The sequence below is a fragment of the Salvelinus fontinalis genome, unplaced genomic scaffold (genome assembly GCF_029448725.1).
Source record: "Salvelinus fontinalis isolate EN_2023a unplaced genomic scaffold, ASM2944872v1 scaffold_1382, whole genome shotgun sequence".
Taxonomy (NCBI): Eukaryota; Metazoa; Chordata; class Actinopteri; order Salmoniformes; family Salmonidae; genus Salvelinus; species Salvelinus fontinalis.
The window spans coordinates 27609-43289 of NW_026601591.1; the positions used below are offsets into that span (position 1 = coordinate 27609).

The 15681-nt window shown below is 40.7% G+C and overlaps 9 non-coding genes across 9 annotated transcripts; all 9 read right to left on the reverse strand.

Moving 5' to 3' along the window:
• Nucleotides 1-2501: 2501 nt before the first annotated feature.
• On the reverse strand, nucleotides 2502-2590 carry trnay-gua (transfer RNA tyrosine (anticodon GUA)). The gene is given in 2 exon segments: nucleotides 2502-2537; nucleotides 2554-2590. It is a non-coding gene; the product is annotated as a tRNA-Tyr (tRNA).
• A 1452-nt stretch (nucleotides 2591-4042) lies between these two features.
• On the reverse strand, nucleotides 4043-4131 carry trnay-gua (transfer RNA tyrosine (anticodon GUA)). Its single transcript is given in 2 exon segments — nucleotides 4043-4078; nucleotides 4095-4131. It is a non-coding gene; the product is annotated as a tRNA-Tyr (tRNA).
• Nucleotides 4132-5583: 1452 nt separating this feature from the next.
• On the reverse strand, nucleotides 5584-5672 carry trnay-gua (transfer RNA tyrosine (anticodon GUA)). Its single transcript is given in 2 exon segments — nucleotides 5584-5619; nucleotides 5636-5672. It is a non-coding gene; the product is annotated as a tRNA-Tyr (tRNA).
• A 1452-nt stretch (nucleotides 5673-7124) lies between these two features.
• Nucleotides 7125-7213, reverse strand: trnay-gua (transfer RNA tyrosine (anticodon GUA)). The gene is given in 2 exon segments: nucleotides 7125-7160; nucleotides 7177-7213. It is a non-coding gene; the product is annotated as a tRNA-Tyr (tRNA).
• Nucleotides 7214-8665: 1452 nt separating this feature from the next.
• Nucleotides 8666-8754, reverse strand: trnay-gua (transfer RNA tyrosine (anticodon GUA)). Its single transcript is given in 2 exon segments — nucleotides 8666-8701; nucleotides 8718-8754. It is a non-coding gene; the product is annotated as a tRNA-Tyr (tRNA).
• A 1452-nt stretch (nucleotides 8755-10206) lies between these two features.
• trnay-gua (transfer RNA tyrosine (anticodon GUA)) lies at nucleotides 10207-10295 on the reverse strand. Its single transcript is given in 2 exon segments — nucleotides 10207-10242; nucleotides 10259-10295. It is a non-coding gene; the product is annotated as a tRNA-Tyr (tRNA).
• Nucleotides 10296-11747: 1452 nt separating this feature from the next.
• On the reverse strand, nucleotides 11748-11836 carry trnay-gua (transfer RNA tyrosine (anticodon GUA)). The gene is given in 2 exon segments: nucleotides 11748-11783; nucleotides 11800-11836. It is a non-coding gene; the product is annotated as a tRNA-Tyr (tRNA).
• A 1452-nt stretch (nucleotides 11837-13288) lies between these two features.
• trnay-gua (transfer RNA tyrosine (anticodon GUA)) lies at nucleotides 13289-13377 on the reverse strand. The gene is given in 2 exon segments: nucleotides 13289-13324; nucleotides 13341-13377. It is a non-coding gene; the product is annotated as a tRNA-Tyr (tRNA).
• A 1452-nt stretch (nucleotides 13378-14829) lies between these two features.
• Nucleotides 14830-14918, reverse strand: trnay-gua (transfer RNA tyrosine (anticodon GUA)). Its single transcript is given in 2 exon segments — nucleotides 14830-14865; nucleotides 14882-14918. It is a non-coding gene; the product is annotated as a tRNA-Tyr (tRNA).
• Nucleotides 14919-15681: the final 763 nt, after the last annotated feature.

The following is a 15681-nucleotide window of genomic DNA, read 5'->3' on the forward strand; positions in this document are numbered from 1 at the left end:
ATAGATACTCTTGTACCTGTTTCCTCCAGCATCTTCACAAGGTCCTTTGCTGTTCTTCTGGGATTGATTTGCACTTTTCGCACAAAAGTACGTTCATCTCTAGGAGACAGAACACGTCTCTTTCCTGAGAGGTATGAAGGCTGCATGGCCCCATGGTGTTTATACTTGCGTACTATTTTGTGTTATTGATGAACGTGGTACCTTCAGGCGTTTGGAAATTGCTCCCAAGGATGAACCAGACTTGTGGAGGTCTACATTTTATTTCTGAGGTCTTGGCTGATTTCTTTTGATTTTCCCATGATGTCAAGCAAAGAGGCACTGAGTTTGAAGGTAGGCCATGAAATACATCTACAGGTACACCTCCAATTGACTCAAATGATGTCAATTAGCCTATCAGAAGCTTCTAAAGCCATGACATCATTTTCGGGATATTTCCAAGCTGTTTAAAGGCACAGCCAATTTAGTGTATGTAAACTTCTGACCCACTGGATTTGTTATACAGTGAACTAGAAGTGATATAATCTGTCTGTAAACAATTTTGGGAAAAATGACTTCAGGGAACTTGTTGTTCTGAATTGTTCTTTACTATTTTCTGAGTTAACTAGGATTCTTTCTTAATTAGGAACCTGGAAATGCACGTTTTATTCTCTATAGGGAATGTGCGAACAACAAGCAAATGTATATCTTATAGGTGCATTTATGAGGTAGGAAAAGGGTCCTCCTCAAGTCGGATTTCAGCATTTAGTTTTCTACCGTCCTCTCCTATACCAACTGAGCTATTGAATGTGGTGAATTGTGGATAAACTTGAAGTGTTTTGAATTCTTCTGTATGATTGGATTCGTACACCTAGACTATTCTTTAAGGAAACGTGAAATGCACATTTTATTCTCTATGGGGGATGTGCGAACAACAGGTAAAAATAGTGTTTGGGGCGCATTGATGAGGCAGAAAAATGTTCGTCCTTCGAGCCAGACTTGAACCATCGACCTAAGGATTTCAGCATTTAGCGTTCTACAGTCCTCCGCTCTACCAAATGCGCTATCGAAGGGACATGGAAAAACCATAGGAGCAAAAGGTACATGTTTGAACCGTAGCATTGAGTTGAATCTTTTCTACCAGATGTTGATCAACGTTGACCATTCAGCAATGGTGAGATTTCCGTGTATTGAGCGCTCGTCAGAACTGCCGAAATGTCCACATACGGGTCTTTCCAGGCACAACTTTCTTCAATTATGGAGACGCTGATGACGTCTGCCGTTGCAGAGATTACAAAACGGGGTTACCAGTTTTGTGAATTTAGTAGGTTATCGCACATATATACCATTTCAAATTATTTGGTTTCCTCCAAACATAACAATGGTCATCATGGCCAAACAGTTCTATTTTTGTTTCATCAGACCAGAGGACATTTCTCCAAAAAGTAGGATCTTTGTCCCCAAACTGTAGTCTGGCATTTTGATGGCGGGTTGGATCAGTAGCTTCTTCCTTGCTGAGCGGCATTTCAGGTTCTGTTGACATAGGACTCGTTTGACTGTGGATATAGATACTCTTGTACCTGTTTCCTCCAGCATCTTCACAAGGTCCTTTGCTGTTCTTCTGGGATTGATTTGCACTTTTCGCACAAAAGTACGTTCATCTCTAGGAGACAGAACACGTCTCTTTCCTGAGAGGTATGAAGGCTGCGTGGCCCCATGGTGTTTATACTTGCGTACTATTTTTTGTTATTGATGAACGTGGTACCTTCAGGCGTTTGGAAATTGCTCCCAAGGATGAACCAGACTTGTGGAGGTCTACATTTTATTTCTGAGGTCTTGGCTGATTTCTTTTGATTTTCCCATGATGTCAAGCAAAGAGGCACTGAGTTTGAAGGTAGGCCATGAAATACATCTACAGGTACACCTCCAATTGACTCAAATGATGTCAATTAGCCTATCAGAAGCTTCTAAAGCCATGACATCATTTTCGGGATATTTCCAAGCTGTTTAAAGGCACAGCCAATTTAGTGTATGTAAACTTCTGACCCACTGGATTTGTTATACAGTGAACTAGAAGTGATATAATCTGTCTGTAAACAATTTTGGGAAAAATGACTTCAGGGAACTTGGTGTTCTGAATTGTTCTTTACTATTTTCTGAGTTAACTTGGATTCTTTCTTAATTAGGAAACTGGAAATGCACGTTTTATTCTCTATAGGGAATGTGCGAACAACAGGCAAATGTATATCTTATAGGTGCATTTATGAGGTAGGAAAAGGGTCCTCCTCAAGTCGGATTTCAGCATTCAGTGTTCTACGGTCCTCTGCTATACCAACTGAGCTATTGAATGTGGTGAATTGTGGATAAACTTGAAGTGTTTTGAATTCTTCTGTATGATTGGATTCGTACACCTAGACTATTCTTATAGGAAACGTGAAATGCACATTTTATTCTCTATAGGGGGATGTGCGAACAACAGGTAAAAATAGTGTTTGGGGCGCATTGATGAGGCAGAAAAATGTTCGTCCTTCGAGCCGGATTTGAACCAGCGACCTAAGGATTTCAGCATTAAGCATTCTACAGTCCTCCGCTCTACCAACTGAGATATCGAAGGGACATGAAAAATCCATTGGAGCAAAAGGTACATGTTTGAACCGTAGCATTGAGTTGAATCTTTTCTACCAGATGTTGATCAACGTTGACCATTCAGCAATGGTGAGATTTCCGTGTATTGAGCGCTCGTCAGAACTGCCGAAATGTCCACAAACGGGTCTTTCCAGGCACAACTTTCTTCAATTATGGAGACGCTGATGACGTCTGCCGTTGCAGAGATTACAAAACGGGGTTCCCAGTTTTGTGAATTTAGTAGGTTATCGCACATATATACCATTTCAAATTGTTTGGTTTCCTCCAAACATAACAATGGTCATCATGGCCAAACAGTTCTATTTTTGTTTCATCAGACCAGAGGACATTTCTCCAAAAAGTAGGATCTTTGTCCCCAAACTGTAGTCTGGCATTTTTATGGCGGGTTGGAGCAGTAGCTTCTTCCTTGCTGAGCGGCATTTCAGGTTCTGTTGACATAGGACTCGTTTGACTGTGGATATAGATACTTTTGTACCTGTTTCCTCCAGCATCTTCACAAGGTCCTTTGCTGTTCTTCTGGGATTGATTTGCACTTTTCGCACAAAAGTACGTTCATCTCTAGGAGACAGAACACGTCTCTTTCCTGAGAGGTATGAAGGCTGCGTGGCCCCATGGTGTTTATACTTTCGTACTATTTTTTGTTATTGATGAACGTGGTACCTTCAGGCGTTTGGAAATTGCTCCCAAGGATGAACCAGACTTGTGGAGGTCTACATTTTATTTCTGAGGTCTTGGCTGATTTCTTTTGATTTTCCCATGATGTCAAGCAAAGAGGCACTGAGTTTGAAGGTAGGCCATGAAATATATCTACAGGTACACCTCCAATTGACTCAAATGATGTCAATTAGCCTATCAGAAGCTTCTAAAGCCATGACATCATTTTCGGGATATTTCCAAGCTGTTTAAAGGCACATTCAATTTAGTGTATGTAAACTTCTGACCCACTGGATTTGTTATACAGTGAACTAGAAGTGATATAATCTGTCTGTAAACAATTTTGGGAAAATTGACTTCAGGGAACTTGTTGTTCTGAATTGTTCTTCACTATTTTCTGAGTTAACTTGGATTCTTTCTTAATTAGGAAACTGGAAATGCACGTTTTATTCTCTATAGGGAATGTGCGAACAACAGGCAAATGTATATATTATAGGTGCATTTATGAGGTAGGAAAAGGGTCCTCCTCAAGTCGGATTTCAGCATTCAGTGTTCTACGGTCCTCTGCTATACCAACTGAGCTATTGAATGTGGTGAATTGTGGATAAACTTGAAGTGTTTTGAATTCTTCTGTATGATTGGATTCGTACACCTAGACTATTCTTATAGGAAACGTGAAATGCACATTTTATTCTCTATAGGGGGATGTGCGAACAACAGGTAAAAATAGTGTTTGGGGCGCATTGATGAGGCAGAAAAATGTTCGTCCTTCGAGCCGGATTTGAACTAGCGACCAAAGGATTTCAGCATTAAGCATTCTACAGTCCTCCGCTCTACCAACTGAGCTATCGAAGGGACATGAAAAATCCATTGGAGCAAAAGGTACATGTTTGAACCGTAGCATTGAGTTGAATCTTTTCTACCAGATGTTGATCAACGTTGACCATTCAGCAATGGTGAGATTTCCGTGTATTGAGCGCTCGTCAGAACTGCCGAAATGTCCACAAACGGGTCTTTCCAGGCACAACTTTCTTCAATTATGGAGACGTTGATGACGTCTGCCGTTGCAGAGATTACAAAACGGGGTTACCAGTTTTGTGAATTTAGTAGGTTATCGCACATATATACCATTTCAAATTGTTTGGTTTCCTCCAAACATAACAATGGTCATCATGGCCAAACAGTTCTATTTTTGTTTCATCAGACCAGAGGACATTTCTCCAAAAAGTAGGATCTTTGTCCCCAAACTGTAGTCTGGCAATTTTATGGCGGGTTGGAGCAGTAGCTTCTTCCTTGCTGAGCGGCATTTCAGGTTCTGTTGACATAGGACTCGTTTGACTGTGGATATAGATACTTTTGTACCTGTTTCCTCCAGCATCTTCACAAGGTCCTTTGCTGTTCTTCTGGGATTGATTTGCACTTTTCGCACAAAAGTACGTTCATCTCTAGGAGACAGAACACGTCTCTTTCCTGAGCGGTATGAAGGCTGCGTGGTCCCATGGTGTTTATACTTGCGTACTATTTTTTGTTATTGATGAACGTGGTACCTTCAGGCGTTTGGAAATTGCTCCCAAGGATGAACCAGACTTGTGGAGGTCTACATTTTATTTCTGAGGTCTTGGCTGATTTCTTTTGATTTTCCCATGATGTCAAGCAAAGAGGCACTGAGTTTGAAGGTAGGCCATGAAATACATCTACAGGTACACCTCCAATTGACTCAAATGATGTCAATTAGCCTATCAGAAGCTTCTAAAGCCATGACATCATTTTTGGGATATTTCCAAGCTGTTTAAAGGCACATTCAATTTAGTGTATGTAAACTTCTGACCCACTGGATTTGTTATACAGTGAACTAGAAGTGATATAATCTGTCTGTAAACAATTTTGGGAAAAATGACTTCAGGGAACTTGTTGTTCTGAATTGTTCTTTACTATTTTCTGAGTTAACTTGGATTCTTTCTTAATTAGGAAACTGGAAATGCACATTTTATTCTCTATAGGGAATGTGCGAACAACAGGCAAATGTATATATTATAGGTGCATTTATGAGGTAGGAAAAGGGTCCTCCTCAAGTCGGATTTCAGCATTCAGTGTTCTACGGTCCTCTGCTATACCAACTGAGCTATTGAATGTGGTGAATTGTGGATAAACTTGAAGTGTTTTGAATTATTCTGTATGATTGGATTCGTACACCTAGACTATTCTTATAGGAAACGTGAAATGCACATTTTATTCTCTATAGGGGGATGTGCGAACAACAGGTAAAAATAGTGTTTGGGGCGCATTGATGAGGCAGAAAAATGTTCGTCCTTCGAGACGGATTTGAACCAGCGACCTAAGGATTTCAGCATTAAGCATTCTACAGTCCTCCGCTCTACCAACTGAGCTATCGAAGGGACATGAAAAATCCATTGGAGCAAAAGGTACATGTTTGAACCGTAGCATTGAGTTGAATCTTTTCTACCAGATGTTGATCAACGTTGACCATTCACCAATGGTGAGATTTCCGTGTATTGAGCGCTCGTCAGAACTGACGAAATGTCCACAAACGGGTCTTTCCAGGCACAACTTTCTTCAATTATGGAGACGCTGATGACGTCTGCCGTTGCAGAGATTACAAAACGGGGTTACCAGTTTTGTGAATTTAGTAGGTTATCGCACATATATACCATTTCAAATTGTTTGGTTTCCTCCAAACATAACAATGGTCATCATGGCCAAACAGTTCTATTTTTGTTTCATCAGACCAGAGGACATTTCTCCAAAAAGTAGGATCTTTGTCCCCAAACTGTAGTCTGGCAATTTTATGGCGGGTTGGAGCAGTAGCTTCTTCCTTGCTGAGCGGCATTTCAGGTTCTGTTGACATAGGACTCGTTTGACTGTGGATATAGATACTTTTGTACCTGTTTCCTCCAGCATCTTCACAAGGTCCTTTGCTGTTCTTCTGGGATTGATTTGCACTTTTCGCACAAAAGTACGTTCATCTCTAGGAGACAGAACACGTCTCTTTCCTGAGCGGTATGAAGGCTGCGTGGTCCCATGGTGTTTATACTTGCGTACTATTTTTTGTTATTGATGAACGTGGTACCTTCAGGCGTTTGGAAATTGCTCCCAAGGATGAACCAGACTTGTGGAGGTCTATATTTTATTTCTGAGTTCTTGGCTGATTTCTTTTGATTTTCCCATGATGTCAAGCAAAGAGGCACTGAGTTTGAAGGTAGGCCATGAAATACATCTACAGGTACACCTCCAATTGACTCAAATGATGTCAATTAGCCTATCAGAAGCTTCTAAAGCCATGACATCATTTTCGGGATATTTCCAAGCTGTTTAAAGGCACATTCAATTTAGTGTATGTAAACTTCTGACCCACTGGATTTGTTATACAGTGAACTAGAAGTGATATAATCTGTCTGTAAACAATTTTGGGAAAAATGACTTCAGGGAACTTGTTGTTCTGAATTGTTCTTTACTATTTTCTGAGTTAACTTGGATTCTTTCTTAATTAGGAAACTGGAAATGCACATTTTATTCTCTATAGGGAATGTGCGAACAACAGGCAAATGTATATATTATAGGTGCATTTATGAGGTAGGAAAAGGGTCCTCCTCAAGTCGGATTTCAGCATTCAGTGTTCTACGGTCCTCTGCTATACCAACTGAGCTATTGAATGTGGTGAATTGTGGATAAACTTGAAGTGTTTTGAATTATTCTGTATGATTGGATTCGTACACCTAGACTATTCTTATAGGAAACGTGAAATGCACATTTTATTCTCTATAGGGGGATGTGCGAACAACAGGTAAAAATAGTGTTTGGGGCGCATTGATGAGGCAGAAAAATGTTCGTCCTTCGAGACGGATTTGAACCAGCGACCTAAGGATTTCAGCATTAAGCATTCTACAGTCCTCCGCTCTACCAACTGAGCTATCGAAGGGACATGAAAAATCCATTGGAGCAAAAGGTACATGTTTGAACCGTAGCATTGAGTTGAATCTTTTCTACCAGATGTTGATCAACGTTGACCATTCAGCAATGGTGAGATTTCCGTGTATTGAGCGCTCGTCAGAACTGACGAAATGTCCACAAACGGGTCTTTCCAGGCACAACTTTCTTCAATTATGGAGACGCTGATGACGTCTGCCGTTGCAGAGATTACAAAACGGGGTTACCAGTTTTGTGAATTTAGTAGGTTATCGCACATATATACCATTTCAAATTGTTTGGTTTCCTCCAAACATAACAATGGTCATCATGGCCAAACAGTTCTATTTTTGTTTCATCAGACCAGAGGACATTTCTCCAAAAAGTAGGATCTTTGTCCCCAAACTGTAGTCTGGCAATTTTATGGCGGGTTGGAGCAGTAGCTTCTTCCTTGCTGAGCGGCATTTCAGGTTCTGTTGACATAGGACTCGTTTGACTGTGGATATAGATACTTTTGTACCTGTTTCCTCCAGCATCTTCACAAGGTCCTTTGCTGTTCTTCTGGGATTGATTTGCACTTTTCGCACAAAAGTACGTTCATCTCTAGGAGACAGAACACGTCTCTTTCCTGAGCGGTATGAAGGCTGCGTGGTCCCATGGTGTTTATACTTGCGTACTATTTTTTGTTATTGATGAACGTGGTACCTTCAGGCGTTTGGAAATTGCTCCCAAGGATGAACCAGACTTGTGGAGGTCTATATTTTATTTCTGAGTTCTTGGCTGATTTCTTTTGATTTTCCCATGATGTCAAGCAAAGAGGCACTGAGTTTGAAGGTGGGCCATGAAATACATCTACAGGTACACCTCCAATTGACTCAAATGATGTCAATTAGCCTATCAGAAGCTTCTAAAGCCATTACATCATTTTCGGGATATTTCCAAGCTGTTTAAAGGCACAGCCAATTTAGTGTATGTAAACTTCTGACCCACTGGATTTGTTATACAGTGAACTAGAAGTGATATAATCTGTCTGTAAACAATTTTGGGAAAAATGACTTCAGGGAACTTGTTGTTCTGAATTGTTCTTTACTATTTTCTGAGTTAACTTGGATTCTTTCTTAATTAGGAAACTGGAAATGCACATTTTATTCTCTATAGGGAATGTGCGAACAACAGGCAAATGTATATATTATAGGTGCATTTATGAGGTAGGAAAAGGGTCCTCCTCAAGTCGGATTTCAGCATTCAGTGTTCTACGGTCCTCTGCTATACCAACTGAGCTATTGAATGTGGTGAATTGTGGATAAACTTGAAGTGTTTTGAATTATTCTGTATGATTGGATTCGTACACCTAGACTATTCTTATAGGAAACGTGAAATGCACATTTTATTCTCTATAGGGGGATGTGCGAACAACAGGTAAAAATAGTGTTTGGGGCGCATTGATGAGGCAGAAAAATGTTCGTCCTTCGAGACGGATTTGAACCAGCGACCTAAGGATTTCAGCATTAAGCATTCTACAGTCCTCCGCTCTACCAACTGAGCTATCGAAGGGACATGAAAAATCCATTGGAGCAAAAGGTACATGTTTGAACCGTAGCATTGAGTTGAATCTTTTCTACCAGATGTTGATCAACGTTGACCATTCAGCAATGGTGAGATTTCCGTGTATTGAGCGCTCGTCAGAACTGACGAAATGTCCACAAACGGGTCTTTCCAGGCACAACTTTCTTCAATTATGGAGACGCTGATGACGTCTGCCGTTGCAGAGATTACAAAACGGGGTTACCAGTTTTGTGAATTTAGTAGGTTATCGCACATATATACCATTTCAAATTGTTTGGTTTCCTCCAAACATAACAATGGTCATCATGGCCAAACAGTTCTATTTTTGTTTCATCAGACCAGAGGACATTTCTCCAAAAAGTAGGATCTTTGTCCCCAAACTGTAGTCTGGCAATTTTATGGCGGGTTGGAGCAGTAGCTTCTTCCTTGCTGAGCGGCATTTCAGGTTCTGTTGACATAGGACTCGTTTGACTGTGGATATAGATACTTTTGTACCTGTTTCCTCCAGCATCTTCACAAGGTCCTTTGCTGTTCTTCTGGGATTGATTTGCACTTTTCGCACAAAAGTACGTTCATCTCTAGGAGACAGAACACGTCTCTTTCCTGAGCGGTATGAAGGCTGCGTGGTCCCATGGTGTTTATACTTGCGTACTATTTTTTGTTATTGATGAACGTGGTACCTTCAGGCGTTTGGAAATTGCTCCCAAGGATGAACCAGACTTGTGGAGGTCTATATTTTATTTCTGAGTTCTTGGCTGATTTCTTTTGATTTTCCCATGATGTCAAGCAAAGAGGCACTGAGTTTGAAGGTGGGCCATGAAATACATCTACAGGTACACCTCCAATTGACTCAAATGATGTCAATTAGCCTATCAGAAGCTTCTAAAGCCATTACATCATTTTCGGGATATTTCCAAGCTGTTTAAAGGCACAGCCAATTTAGTGTATGTAAACTTCTGACCCACTGGATTTGTTATACAGTGAACTAGAAGTGATATAATCTGTCTGTAAACAATTTTGGGAAAAATGACTTCAGGGAACTTGGTGTTCTGAATTGTTCTTTACTATTTTCTGAGTTAACTTGGATTCTTTCTTAATTAGGAAACTGGAAATGCACGTTTTATTCTCTATAGGGAATGTGCGAACAACAGGCAAATGTATATCTTATAGGTGCATTTATGAGGTAGGAAAAGGGTCCTCCTCAAGTCGGATTTCAGCATTTAGTGTTCTACGGTCCTCTGCTATACCAACTGAGCTATTGAATGTGGTGAATTGTGGATAAACTTGAAGTGTTTTGAATTCTTCTGTATGATTGGATTCGTACACCTAGACTATTCTTATAGGAAACGTGAAATGCACATTTTATTCTCTATAGGGGGATGTGCGAACAACAGGTAAAAATAGTGTTTGGGGCGCATTGATGAGGCAGAAAAATGTTCGTCCTTCGAGCCAGATTTGAACCAGCGACCTAAGGATTTCAGCATAAAGCATTCTACAGTCCTCCGCTCTACCAACTGAGCTATCGAAGGGACACGAAAAATCCATTGGAGCAAAAGGTACATGTTTGAACCGTAGCATTGAGTTGAATCTTTTCTACCAGATGTTGATCAACGTTGACCATTCAGCAATGGTGAGATTTCCGTGTATTGAGCGCTCGTCAGAACTGCCGAAATGTCCACAAACGGGTCTTTCCAGGCACAACTTTCTTCAATTATGGAGACGCTGATGACGTCTGCCGTTGCAGAGATTACAAAACGGGGTTACCTGTTTTGTGAATTTAGTAGGTTATCGCACATATATACCATTTCAAATTGTTTGGTTTCCTCCAAACATAACAATGGTCATCATGGCCAAACAGTTCTATTTTTGTTTCATCAGACCAGAGGACATTTCTCCAAAAAGTAGGATCTTTGTCCCCAAACTGTAGTCTGGCAATTTTATGGCGGGTTGGAGCAGTAGCTTCTTCCTTGCTGAGCGGCATTTCAGGTTCTGTTGACATAGGACTCGTTTGACTGTGGATATAGATACTTTTGTACCTGTTTCCTCCAGCATCTTCACAAGGTCCTTTGCTGTTCTTCTGGGATTGATTTGCACTTTTCGCACAAAAGTACGTTCATCTCTAGGAGACAGAACACGTCTCTTTCCTGAGCGGTATGAAGGCTGCGTGGTCCCATGGTGTTTATACTTGCGTACTATTTTTTGTTATTGATGAACGTGGTACCTTCAGGCGTTTGGAAATTGCTCCCAAGGATGAACCAGACTTGTGGAGGTCTATATTTTATTTCTGAGGTCTTGGCTGATTTCTTTTAATTTTCCCATGATGTCAAGCAAAGAGGCACTGAGTTTGAAGGTAGGCCATGAAATACATCTACAGGTACACCTCCAATTGACTCAAATGACGTCAATTAGCCTATCAGAAGCTTCTAAAGCCATGACATCATTTTCGGGATATTTCCAAGCTGTTTAAAGGCACATTCAATTTAGTGTATGTAAACTTCTGACCCACTGGATTTGTTATACAGTGAACTAGAAGTGATATAATCTGTCTGTAAACAATTTTGGGAAAAATGACTTCAGGGAACTTGGTGTTCTGAATTGTTCTTTACTATTTTCTGAGTTAACTTGGATTCTTTCTTAATTAGGAAACTGGAAATGCACGTTTTATTCTCTATAGGGAATGTGCGAACAACAGGCAAATGTATATCTTATAGGTGCATTTATGAGGTAGGAAAAGGGTCCTCCTCAAGTCGGATTTCAGCATTTAGTGTTCTACGGTCCTCTGCTATACCAACTGAGCTATTGAATGTGGTGAATTGTGGATAAACTTGAAGTGTTTTGAATTCTTCTGTATGATTGGATTCGTACACCTAGACTATTCTTATAGGAAACGTGAAATGCACATTTTATTCTCTATAGGGGGATGTGCGAACAACAGGTAAAAATTGTGTTTGGGGCGCATTGATGAGGCAGAAAAATGTTCGTCCTTCGAGCCAGATTTGAACCAGCGACCTAAGGATTTCAGCATAAAGCATTCTACAGTCCTCCGCTCTACCAACTGAGCTATCGAAGGGACACGAAAAATCCATTGGAGCAAAAGGTACATGTTTGAACCGTAGCATTGAGTTGAATCTTTTCTACCAGATGTTGATCAACGTTGACCATTCAGCAATGGTGAGATTTCCGTGTATTGAGCGCTCGTCAGAACTGCCGAAATGTCCACAAACGGGTCTTTCCAGGCACAACTTTCTTCAATTATGGAGACGCTGATGACGTCTGCCGTTGCAGAGACTACAAAACGGGGTTACCAGTTTTGTGAATTTAGTAGGTTATCGCACATATATACCATTTCAAATTGTTTGGTTTCCTCCAAACATAACAATGGTCATCATGGCCAAACAGTTCTATTTTTGTTTCATCAGACCAGAGGACATTTCTCCAAAAAGTAGGATCTTTGTCCCCAAACTGTAGTCTGGCAATTTTATGGCGGGTTGGAGCAGTAGCTTCTTCCTTGCTGAGCGGCATTTCAGGTTCTGTTGACATAGGACTCGTTTGACTGTGGATATAGATACTTTTGTACCTGTTTCCTCCAGCATCTTCACAAGGTCCTTTGCTGTTCTTCTGGGATTGATTTGCACTTTTCGCACAAAAGTACGTTCATCTCTAGGAGACAGAACACGTCTCTTTCCTGAGCGGTATGAAGGCTGCGTGGTCCCATGGTGTTTATACTTGCGTACTATTTTTTGTTATTGATGAACGTGGTACCTTCAGGCGTTTGGAAATTGCTCCCAAGGATGAACCAGACTTGTGGAGGTCTATATTTTATTTCTGAGGTCTTGGCTGATTTCTTTTGATTTTCCCATGATGTCAAGCAAAGAGGCACTGAGTTTGAAGGTAGGCCATGAAATACATCTACAGGTACACCTCCAATTGACTCAAATGATGTCAATTAGCCTATCAGAAGCTTCTAAAGCCATGACATCATTTTCGGGATATTTCCAAGCTGTTTAAAGGCACATTCAATTTAGTGTATGTAAACTTCTGACCCACTGGATTTGTTATACAGTGAACTAGAAGTGATATAATCTGTCTGTAAACAATTTTGGGAAAAATGACTTCAGGGAACTTGTTGTTCTGAATTGTTCTTTACTATTTTCTGAGTTAACTTGGATTCTTTCTTAATTAGGAAACTGGAAATGCACGTTTTATTCTCTATAGGGAATGTGCGAACAACAGGCAAATGTATATCTTATAGGTGCATTTATGAGGTAGGAAAAGGGTCCTCCTCAAGTCGGATTTCAGCATTTAGTGTTCTACGGTCCTCTGCTATACCAACTGAGCTATTGAATGTGGTGAATTGTGGATAAACTTGAAGTGTTTTGAATTCTTCTGTATGATTGGATTCGTACACCTAGACTATTCTTATAGGAAACGTGAAATGCACATTTTATTCTCTATAGGGGGATGTGCGAACAACAGGTAAAAATTGTGTTTGGGGCGCATTGATGAGGCAGAAAAATGTTCGTCCTTCGAGCCAGATTTGAACCAGCGACCTAAGGATTTCAGCATAAAGCATTCTACAGTCCTCCGCTCTACCAACTGAGCTATCGAAGGGACACGAAAAATCCATTGGAGCAAAAGGTACATGTTTGAACCGTAGCATTGAGTTGAATCTTTTCTACCAGATGTTGATCAACGTTGACCATTCAGCAATGGTGAGATTTCCGTGTATTGAGCGCTCGTCAGAACTGCCGAAATGTCCACAAACGGGTCTTTCCAGGCACAACTTTCTTCAATTATGGAGACGCTGATGACGTCTGCCGTTGCAGAGACTACAAAACGGGGTTACCAGTTTTGTGAATTTAGTAGGTTATCGCACATATATACCATTTCAAATTGTTTGGTTTCCTCCAAACATAACAATGGTCATCATGGCCAAACAGTTCTATTTTTGTTTCATCAGACCAGAGGACATTTCTCCAAAAAGTAGGATCTTTGTCCCCAAACTGTAGTCTGGCAATTTTATGGCGGGTTGGAGCAGTAGCTTCTTCCTTGCTGAGCGGCATTTCAGGTTCTGTTGACATAGGACTCGTTTGACTGTGGATATAGATACTTTTGTACCTGTTTCCTCCAGCATCTTCACAAGGTCCTTTGCTGTTCTTCTGGGATTGATTTGCACTTTTCGCACAAAAGTACGTTCATCTCTAGGAGACAGAACACGTCTCTTTCCTGAGCGGTATGAAGGCTGCGTGGTCCCATGGTGTTTATACTTGCGTACTATTTTTTGTTATTGATGAACGTGGTACCTTCAGGCGTTTGGAAATTGCTCCCAAGGATGAACCAGACTTGTGGAGGTCTATATTTTATTTCTGAGGTCTTGGCTGATTTCTTTTGATTTTCCCATGATGTCAAGCAAAGAGGCACTGAGTTTGAAGGTAGGCCATGAAATACATCTACAGGTACACCTCCAATTGACTCAAATGATGTCAATTAGCCTATCAGAAGCTTCTAAAGCCATGACATCATTTTCGGGATATTTCCAAGCTGTTTAAAGGCACATTCAATTTAGTGTATGTAAACTTCTGACCCACTGGATTTGTTATACAGTGAACTAGAAGTGATATAATCTGTCTGTAAACAATTTTGGGAAAAATGACTTCAGGGAACTTGTTGTTCTGAATTGTTCTTTACTATTTTCTGAGTTAACTTGGATTCTTTCTTAATTAGGAAACTGGAAATGCACGTTTTATTCTCTATAGGGAATGTGCGAACAACAGGCAAATGTATATCTTATAGGTGCCTTTATGAGGTAGGAAAAGGGTCCTCCTCAAGTCGGATTTCAGCATTCAGTGTTCTACGGTCCTCTGCTATACCAACTGAGCTATTGAATGTGGTGAATTGTGGATAAACTTGAAGTGTTTTGAATTCTTCTGTATGATTGGATTCGTACACCTAGACTATTCTTATAGGAAACGTGAAATGCACATTTTATTCTCTATAGGGGGATGTGCGAACAACAGGTAAAAATAGTGTTTGGGGCGCATTGATGAGGCAGAAAAATGTTCGTCCTTCGAGCCGGATTTGAACCAGCGACCTAAGGATTTCAGCATTAAGCCTTCTACAGTCCTCCGCTCTACCAACTGAGCTATCGAAGGGACATGAAAAATCCATTGGAGCAAAAGGTACATGTTTGAACCGTAGCATTGAGTTGAATCTTTTCTACCAGATGTTGATCAACGTTGACCATTCAGCAATGGTGAGATTTCCGTGTATTGAGCGCTCGTCAGAACTGCCGAAATGTCCACAAACGGGTCTTTCCAGGCACAAATTTCTTCAATTATGGAGACGCTGATGACGTCTGCCGTTGCAGAGATTACAAAACGGGGTTACCAGTTTTGTGAATTTAGTAGGTTATCGCACATATATACCATTTCAAATTGTTTGGTTTCCTCCAAACATAACAATGGTCATCATGGCCAAACAGTTCTATTTTTGTTTCATTAGACCAGAGGACATTTCTCCAAAAAGTAGGATCTTTGTCCCCAAACTGTAGTCTGGCAATTTTATGGCGGGTTGGAGCAGTAGCTTCTTCCTTGCTGAGCGGCATTTCAGGTTCTGTTGACATAGGACTCATTTGACTGTGGATATAGATACTTTTGTACCTGTTTCCTCCAGCATCTTCACAAGGTCCTTTGCTGTTCTTCTGGGATTGATTTGCACTTTTCGCACAAAAGTACGTTCATCTCTAGGAGACAGAACACGTCTCTTTCCTGAGCGGTATGAAGGCTGCGTGGTCCCATGGTGTTTATACTTGCGTACTATTTTTTGTTATTGATGAACGTGGTACCTTCAGGCGTTTGGAAATTGCTCCCAAGGATGAACCAGACTTGTGGAGGTCTATATTTTATATCTGAGGTC